Source organism: Lactuca virosa, chromosome 5, assembly GCF_052849685.1.
Source record: "Lactuca virosa cultivar CGN04683 chromosome 5, Lactuca_virosa_CGN04683_v6, whole genome shotgun sequence".
Classification (NCBI taxonomy): domain Eukaryota; kingdom Viridiplantae; phylum Streptophyta; class Magnoliopsida; order Asterales; family Asteraceae; genus Lactuca; species Lactuca virosa.
This window is the reverse complement of record NC_136430.1, coordinates 202,147,821-202,157,744: the sequence shown is the minus strand read 5'-3', so window position 1 is coordinate 202,157,744 and position 9,924 is coordinate 202,147,821.

The following is a 9,924-nucleotide window of genomic DNA, read 5'->3' as shown; positions in this document are numbered from 1 at the left end:
TTATTAGACTTATCCAAGTGGGAGACTATTGGATTTGGTGTCTAAGCCCATAACTATAATTGGTATGTACTTGACCCGATAGTAGCATGGTCCTTTTGGGTTGCCTTCACCAGTGCAATTTGATAGGATGGACTTTTCAGAATAAGGTTATTTGTGATTTATTAATATATTATAAGTATAATATATTAATTGAGAAATCATATTATTTAATTAGTATTGGTCAAGAATTAATTTGGAATTAATTTAGTGATCAAAAGGGACTAATTAAATCTAAGGGGTTGATTATGTAAATCAATCATTCTAATAGTGTGGGCCAATGATCCATTAGGATGGGCTAAGTGGTTCATGGATAGTTCATGGAGCTTTAACCCATGGAGCCTAAGGGATATGGAAGGTCATGGAGCTTTAGGGTTTCATGGATGAAACCCTAACCTTTGCAACACTATATAAAGAGCCCCCTAGAGTCAAAATCAGGCCTAAGTAATTCTTTGAGAGAGAGAAATGATTTTATGCAAGATGACCTTATTCTCTCAAGCCTCCTTTTGCATATGGTGTTTGTGACACATTAGAGGCATCACACTTGAGGTGCCAAAGCTTTCAATGGCCAAGAACTACAAGTCCTAATAAGAGGTAAGTCATCTAACTAGTTGAATTGTTCCAATTGTCATATTGTATGCTAGTTGTAGGCTTAAAGCTTTGGAAACAATATTGCATGTATAATTAGAGAAAACATAGATCCAAAGCTTTTAGGGTTGTATGTGCACCATAGGATGTTGTAGTACTCAAAACCCAACAAGAATTGCATGCTAGTTTGTAGTCTATGTATCTTCAGGAATTATATAATACAATTGCCTGATTTATGATGTCTGATAGCATGGGATGAATCTCTTGACATGGTATATGGAACTGACATTATTACTATGGTTACTTAGTGTGTGTATCATAGTTGTACATAAGTAAGATTTTATAGCTTAAAAATGTTTGATTTAGCCTTATTTCCTGTTCCTTGTTTGGTTGTGGGCTTAGGATAAAATCAATTATTCGACTATCTATCAAATCCAATGTTATGTATGATTGGCATACACAAACAGTTTCAGGGTAAGTGGAAGTTTCATGATCGGGTATGGTTGTTAGGAAGCCGGAATAAGGAGCGATTAGCCACTCTTGAGAGAGTGGTTACAGGATGTATACGTGTCCTAGTTGTTTGGGTTTCATGGCCAAGAGGTCTGTGATGACCCTTTGAGACAAATACGGGTAGGTGTGAAAGGTAGTATGGGTCCGTACTATTGGAAGCACAGGACCCATACACGTATCAAGGGAGTCACGAACCCTGAGGATTTAGTGATCTCATAGTTATGTTTAGTATGAATTGTGGCTTTTCTTATGTATTCTGATTTGTTTTTAGTATGACAATCACTAGAGGTTTGGGATCAGGAGCTGACGGCCCGAAGAGGCCATCATTGACTGATAATGAGATTCGTCCAAATATATTTCACATCCTTCAAAATCCAGGTAGTACCCATTGAAGTTTTTAAAGCTACATCTCCAATACCAGTGATCTTTAGAATTTTACCATCTGCCAAAGGAACATTACCACTGTAAGGTTTGAGATTTCTTATGATTTCTTTGTTATGTAAAGCATGAAACGATGCTCCTGAATCCATCACCCAATACTCGACTGAATTTTCTACACAGCAAATCAGAGCATCATCATAGTCTTCGGCCACACTCATATCCTTCATGCCATTATCTGCAGGAGGTTTAGGACATTTATTTCTGAAACATCCTATTTCATTACAGTTCTTGCAGACAATTTTTTCTGCTTCTTCACTGTCCTCTCTTCCTTGACTTTGATATTTTTCTTCCATATCCACCTTTGTTTTGTTTTCTGCCCCTCTCTTCCGTATTCAGTAAACTGGTGGAACCTTCTCCTTCTCCAAACTTCTTCGCTAAGAATCAGATCTCTGATGCTTTCGAATGTGAGTTTCGTAGTTCCTGAAGAACTACTAACTGCAGTGACTGTTCCAACCCAGCTTTCGGGCAACGAAGATAATAATAATAAAGACTGGACTTCGTCTTCGAATTTAATTTCAACAGATCCTAACCTGGATAATATCAGTTTGAACTCGTTGACATGGTTTGTTACAGACACTCCTTCCTTCATCTTCGTGGTTACCAATTGTCTGATCAAGAAAACCTTGTTTGTTGTGGATGGCTTTTCATACATGTTGGGCAACGCCTTTATCAATCCAAGCGTGGTCTTCTCATTGACGATGTTGTACGCGACATTCTTCACCAGTGATAATCTGACAACGCCTTGGGCCTGTCCGTCCAGCAAGTTCCATTATGCCAAATCCATCTTCTTAGGTTTCTTTTCAAATAACAATAAATGTAATTTCTTCTGGTATAAGTAATCCTCAATCTGCATCTTCCAGAATCTAAAATCATAGCCTTCAAATTTATCGATCTTCACCTTATCGTCTTCAGCCATAGCTCTAATACCAGTTGTTAGCTATAGAAGAACACGATAAACAAAAACATATATGAGAAATAAGAGAGATCAAAAAAAAATCAAAGCACACAGAACACATGGATGTAAGTGGTTAACACTATCTTGTGATAAGCTACGTCCATTGTCGTACCAAAGAGAGATTTTATTCCATACATGCTTTTCTGCTACAATGTTATAGATACGACTATTCATAAATATATAAACAAGAAAATATGACCTAAACCTAAAAGGCCAAGCCCGACTGAAAAAACACAAAAACAGCCCAAAAAATTTCAGTCTTTAAAATTCCTGATCGAATGATAAGTCTCTAGATCTAACAGAAAGTTGAGATCTTCAATTGTCAGGCTTCAAGGATCGGTGTTGTATGAAAACATTGCTCCAAAACCACAAAAATTCCAAAAATGGATGATAGAGGAGATGGGAGGCTCAAAGTGGTGAAAAGGAGGCTAGGGTTTCTCTTAAAAGGCTTTAGGTGTGATGGAGGGTGGAAAAATATCCCAAAAACACGGAACCACCATTTAAATACCTAAAAAACCCTAAAATCGGTAGGCTTGGGTTGCCCAGTTCTCACCTCATGACAGCCTGCTAGTCATGTCGTGAGAACATGCTCCTCACGTCATGAGAATATGCTCCTCACCTTGTGAGAACGGTTTTTCACACAAATCCATTCTAACTTCAAACAATCATAACTTCTTTGTTTCCACTCTGTTTTCGGCGATCTTTATATGCACAAAGGGCATTGACGAGCCCCATAACCCTATCTAGTTACTTTTTACATAATACATATCGAACTAAAATCATAATCATTGCAAGAATCCCGGAATATTACTTTTCCCATTTTATCTTTTTTTTCTTTAAAGCACAAATCGAAGGCTTTAATCACTTAACCAACATTATCAACACCCAATAAGATTAAACCCTATTCGCTTGAAGTCCAAGGCCTTTACTCGATCCATTTATAGTCTACAATCTCGAAATAAGAAACCTCTCGAAACAGGATGTTACATATATCTATAGCCTTCAATCTCTCTATTACTGATCTACTTATTGCTGATTTGGAATAAGCTTCAACAGTACAAGTAGTAGTACCCCATAAAGTATTTGTGTACTCTTCTCCTTTACATGTCTTCTTAAAATTTATGTCTATATGTTAAATGCGATGTCTATGATCGACAATTGAAATGACTTCCTTCACTGCTTCAAGTAGCCCCTACAAGATCAAATTTACGTAATACATTTAGCAATATACTCTTATGTCACTAATATGCGATGATAGTTGGTTTGACACTTTTGAAGGTTAGTCTTATTTGATGTAATAAATTTACAGTGTACTTTTATGTCCCCTAATAGGGTTTGATAATTGGTTTGACACTTCTGATAGTTGGTCCCAATTGAAGCAATAACTTTAGCAATATACTTTCATGTGAACTAATATCGTTTGACAATTAGTTTGACACTTAAGAGAACTGGCCCCTACCTTATGTAATAAATTTAGAAAATGTACTTTCATGTCACCAAACACTTTGTCTAAATTCAAAGTACCTTGCAATGTACTTTGACATTTTCTTTGAGGCTTATGACCCAACTCAAAGTACATTGCCAAATGACAATAAGTTTGGCAATTATAAGCTAACCCTTAAAGTTATCGGAAATTACCTTATGTTGGTATGATATAATCGTAAGAACTCCACTTTGTTGTAGTCTAAGATCATTAAGTATCTCCAAAAACCATTTCCATTTTTTGTTTGTTCTTAATTTCCACCATATCCCAACATATATGATATAACTGATTGTTGGCATCCTTTCATATAGTTTTTAGGAGTTCACTATGTATATGGCCTTTTAAAAAGCACTCATTTATTTATATCACTGTTATACATCCATTTACACATCTAGTTTTCAATTCTTGAAAACAAAAATATAACATATGGAAGTAATGTATTTCAATCAGGGTTTATGTTTACATAAACTTTCACAATACTACATGGGTTGGATCCATCTACTTCTATTACTTAATCTCAAAATTTAGCATAGTCATCACTAATATCTCCTTCAGTCATTATCATTGGCATTTGTCTTGCTCTGTGATTTTTGCTGGTAGATTTGGTACACTTAAATTTCTTTCTAATGAATTCCTTCATTTCCCTAAGTTTAAAAGATGAATTCAAAATAAGCTCATTCATAAGATGAAAAATAATCTATTCAAGGGATACAAGGTGTCCAAAGGTGAAAGTTCACGAACATGAGTTCTTATTCTTGATCCATTTGTATTCATCTATGATGCATTCATACAAACCAAAAGGAAATTCAAGCTTCATAAACCTTAGAGACTACCCATTGACCACATATGGAAACTAACATGTTCAATCTTCTCAAACCTTAGAGGTGCCCATTGGTCACAACATAGTTGATAATGCATAGTTTCAGTTCTTGAAAAATCTCATGCTTCTTACTAACCTATGGTTTCTTGAGATTCCAGTATTTGGTGGGATTATAGACAATAACTTCACCACCATTTTCATTCTCATCATCATCAATATGGGCTATGATCTCATCATCATCAAGATTGGTTTCTAAGTCCTCTAAAACTCATATTGATCTTGAAAAGGGATTGTAAGAAATGTATCATTATAAGATCTAAAGGTTTCATGTATTGCCTCTTCCTTTTTGTAATCCATGGGCATATTTTCAAAAAGTACCTCATCCTCATAGGACTCCACTTATAAACAGGATCACCATTCTTAATTCTATTATCCTTCTTCCTTAACTTGCTTCACAATTTGATCGCCTTCTTCGATTTCAAAACATTAATGCATGCTCTAAGAGAGTACACCTTTGCTTGCAATATTTACTTTTTCAACTCTTTCGAGTGTGTTTGAGAGAGTGACTGGCCGTTGTGTTCTAAATATATGCACACATGCATATGTTTATTTGATGCATTGATTTAAGTTTGAGTCCTTTTTTATAATTATGAAAACAGTTTTTGCAAACAGCAAAACTAAATATATAACTTATTTTTTAGTGAGAAATTATATATCTTCATACTTATTCTTCCAACCCATCCTCCTACCACTTGTAAATTATGACAAGTGTAATAGAAATTTATTAATTTTATTAAATATGGAAAAGGCCACAATATTAAGTGTGTAGGAAGATGGTAGGAGAAAAAAGTAGGAGGATATTTTATTTCTTTTTTGAATTTTTTATAATCTATAAAAAAGAACTTATTATTTGATTTAAAAGATGTGGAGTTTATTAAACCGAATAAAGCATTGTTTCTACTGTTATTATGAACTTACATGTTGTGTGAAAAATCCATTTTAAACTGATTTGGTTTTGTTGTAATGTAGTAGAGAATTCATGTTTACAAGATAAAAGATAAACACAAATTACCTTTTTATGACCTAGAATACTAGAAACAAGGTTGTCTATACAAATAAAGATACCCCTATAAACGTGGGCGAAGTTGGATTCAATACAAGATCTTACGGTTATGTTTGACAGAAAGAAGCTAATTTATTATAATGTAACATTTAGGTGAGACCAAAATAGCTTATAAATTAGTTTATAAGCTAGTTTTTTGATAAACTAATGGTATAATTTATTGATAAGCTAAGTTATTAGCTAAAAACTAGGTTTTAGTAAACATACCAAACAAAACTTAAATAAAATTAAGGTCCAGTTTGATAGTTGTTATAGTTGATAATTGTGTTAGAACTTCTAATTGAGTCCATATAAACCATGTTGTTTGATTATATCTTTGATTGATTGTGGTGAATGATGAAAAATAAACATATTACCCTTATGTTGTCTCTTGTTCCGGATAAAATAATTATAAAAAATGGTTAATTTGGTATTTAATGTTTATGCTTTCACAGCCATGATACATCATCTCATTATACTATTATACTTTGTTCAAGATTACTATTGATTTGTCAAAAGATTACATACACGATCTCTCTGAGATATCATCCCCCGCTACATTAAAAAATAGATTAGATTAAACAAGTTAGATCAAAACAACAAATAGATCTTGAACAGGGACATAAGCTCTTCCGAAAATGTTACACCAATAGGATTATCATATTTGACAGTGAATATGACATCAGAAGCAAGATGAGCACAGTAAATGTGGAAGGATTCATACCACCTTAGGTTCTCGACCTCATTCTCAATCTTCCTAGTCCTTCCAGTTCTAACTTTTTCTAGATCGATTGTTGTGACAACCGTCAATTTTGGCCAAGTCAAAGTCAACTAAAGTCAACAAGTCAAACCGGTCAACTCATCTAACCCTTGTATATTAGGGTTTCCATTATGTTTCTTATTAAACAACTCGCAATCTTAATACAAAGTATCACTTAGAGTTTTCACGTGTTCGGAAATTCTAAACCCTAATCAGGGCAAGTGATGAAACTACTCGATAAAACATTATTCCTTAACCCTCGGGGGCATATAACAATCATAACAAGACTTAACGAGGTTTACAAACCTTGCATTACAGAGCCAAACACTCAAAAAGGTCACAAAAGAAGTCTCTCCCAATCTCTTTCACCCTATCTCTCTCTACCTCAAATCTCTCCCAAATCTCTCCAAGTATGTGAAATCTCTCCCAAATCTCTCTCTGAATGAGAAATCTCTCCAAGTATGTCAAATCTCTCCCAAATCTCTCCAAGTATGTGAAATCTCTCCCAAATCTCTCTCTGAATGAGAAATCTCAACAAATATGTAAAATCTCTCCCAAATCTCTCTCTAAATGAGAAATCTCTCCAAGTGTGTGAAATCTCTCCCAAATCTCTCTCTGAATGAGAAATCTCTCCAAGTATGTGAAATCTCTCCCAAATCTCTCTCTAAATGATAAATCTCTCCAAGTGTGTGAAATCTCTCCCAAATCTCTCTCTGAATGAGAAATCTCTCCAAGTATATGAAATCTCTCCCAAATCTCTCTCTAAATGAGAAATCTCTCCAAGTGTGTGAAATCTCTCCCAAATCTCTCTCTGAATGAGAAATCTCTCCAAGTATGTGAATCTCTCACAAATCTCTCTCTAAATGAGAAATCTCTCCAAGTATGTGAAATCTCTCCCAAATCTCTCTTTGAATGAGAAATCTCTCCAAGTGTGTGAAATCTCTCCCAAATCTCTCCAAGTATGTCAAATCTCTCCAAGTATGTCAAACCTCTCTCGAAATCTCTCTCAACTTCTTATAATCACTCGGGGCATCCCGACCCTCGATTTAGTCGAAAACCGCTCGAAAACGGAAGTCTACGCGAAAAACAGCATTAAGGAGCCGAACCCTCTTAAGGAGCCGAACCCTCTTAAGAACCGAAACCTCCTGAGAACCGAACCTCACCTTCGGTCCGAGAGCTTGACCTTCGGTCCGAGATCCTGACCTTCGGTCCGAGAATGCTACTTTCGGCTCCTACTCCACTCTTGGTTCCAATGCACCAGCCGAACCCTACCTTCGGTTCTAGTGCTGCTAAGACCGAGCCTTCGCGACCTTCGGCCCCAATTTCGGATTTTCGCCTTTTTGCCCGGTTTTCGACCACGACTCCATTTTAAGCCCGTTTTTAATTATTTTAACGTGGGATTTTCACCTAAACTCGTATTTTGACATATAAAACCCTAAATATTCATATTTTAATCATATTTTGAGGAAAATCATTGCCTAAGAATAAAATCTATTTGGTGAGATATTTAGGTGGAGTGTTGACTTATCCTTTGGACAAGGACACAAGCAACCTCCTCATACCTTCATAGTACGACCCCCAGTCACTATTCATCCATACCTAGTCAATCATTGTCCTTTTCCCACTCTTTTTCAGCCATAATCTTGAACAAAAGCTGGAGATATCCTCCTCTCTCCTCCCACTTTATTCACTCTTTCTCAAGAAGAACAAACACCTCTCTTCCACTTTCTCTCTCTAAAAATTCGAGATTTAAAGGCTGGTCTTGGGTTTTTCCTCCACATTTGGTAAGTATCTTCCTCCTACACTTAGATATTCTACTATCCTTCATCCAAATCATAGATTGCTTACAAAAATATCGTCATATTTGTTGTTAGATCTTCAAATCTTCAAGCATCTCCCAAGTGTTCTTGAGTTGAACACTTCTTTTCTCCATCATCCATCTACTGAAATCACTCAAGGTGAGTTCATACCCCTACATTTTCATGTTTTCTTCAAGTTTTAAGGGAGGGGGGGGGGAATACAAGTTAAAACACCAAAAACTTAACTAAACTCAAACAACAGCTTTCATCAGAAAAGTTGAGTCTTATTCACGGACTGTTTTGACTATCTTAAACTTAATATCTTTCAAAACTGTTTCATATGCAAATAGTTCAGCTTCATACCTTTAAAATGACTACTTGCACATCTCCATACGATTTTTCTACAATTTATGGTGATTTTTACAAAACTGCCTATCATTTCATAAATGAATTCGGACCAGTCTGTGAATATGAACATTTTAACACAAGTTAAAGACTTCTAAAAATCATAATAAAAATTATTAATAAACTAGACACCTTTTGTGAACTCTCAGAATTTACGGATTCAGTTTTCGACTTTGTATGATTTTTCTATGATTTTTCTAAAACAGTGCTGAAAGGTTAAAAACTAGTTAACAGCTTACAACTTTCATAACGCTTTGTAGTATGTTGAGCAAAGTGTATAACCAAAAGTTCTAAGTATTGAATGTATTTTCTTGTTAGTTTATCATCATAAACTGAAATTTAGTCATTCATGATAATGTTTACTCATTCATTTCGAACACATATAATAAACTACAATAAGCATAGTTTATGGATTTTTACTACATGAAAAAGGTTTTACTCTCAAAACAAATGGGTTTTTTCATATACTACATGATAAACTATAATAGTAATAGTTTAAGGATTTCATATCACTAATTTATTCATAAAAGGTGATTTTACTTCCTCCACGGAAGAGGTTTTAATATCAAACTATGTGTAAACTAGTTAACTTAGGTTGTGAGGCAATTCTCTCCCCGTACGTTCGAGTACGGGATCCCAATTCCTGTAAGTTATAACCAGAGTCTCTTGTAGGGAGAGCGTGATAATTGTGTATAGATCTATATTGGGATTGACACCCCACACCTCGCTGCTAGCTACAGCCGGACCGGCAGGTCTGCGGGTGACAAGAGTCATAGTATCTTAACGTCCGAAACACGTTGTGCATGTTATTTCTCGTCATAGTATGGTTATAGCGACTCACATAGGTAGTTAACAATCCTTCAAGTTTACATGGAAAATTCTATTTTGAAAAGGGGTTTACTTCTAAATTAAACGAGTTTATGTCGATTTAAACTTGCATGAATTACTTTAAGTATGGAAAAATACTTGTTTATTCTCGGTCCTAGGATTTAGGACTACATAACTTTTATAAGGAAAATATTGGA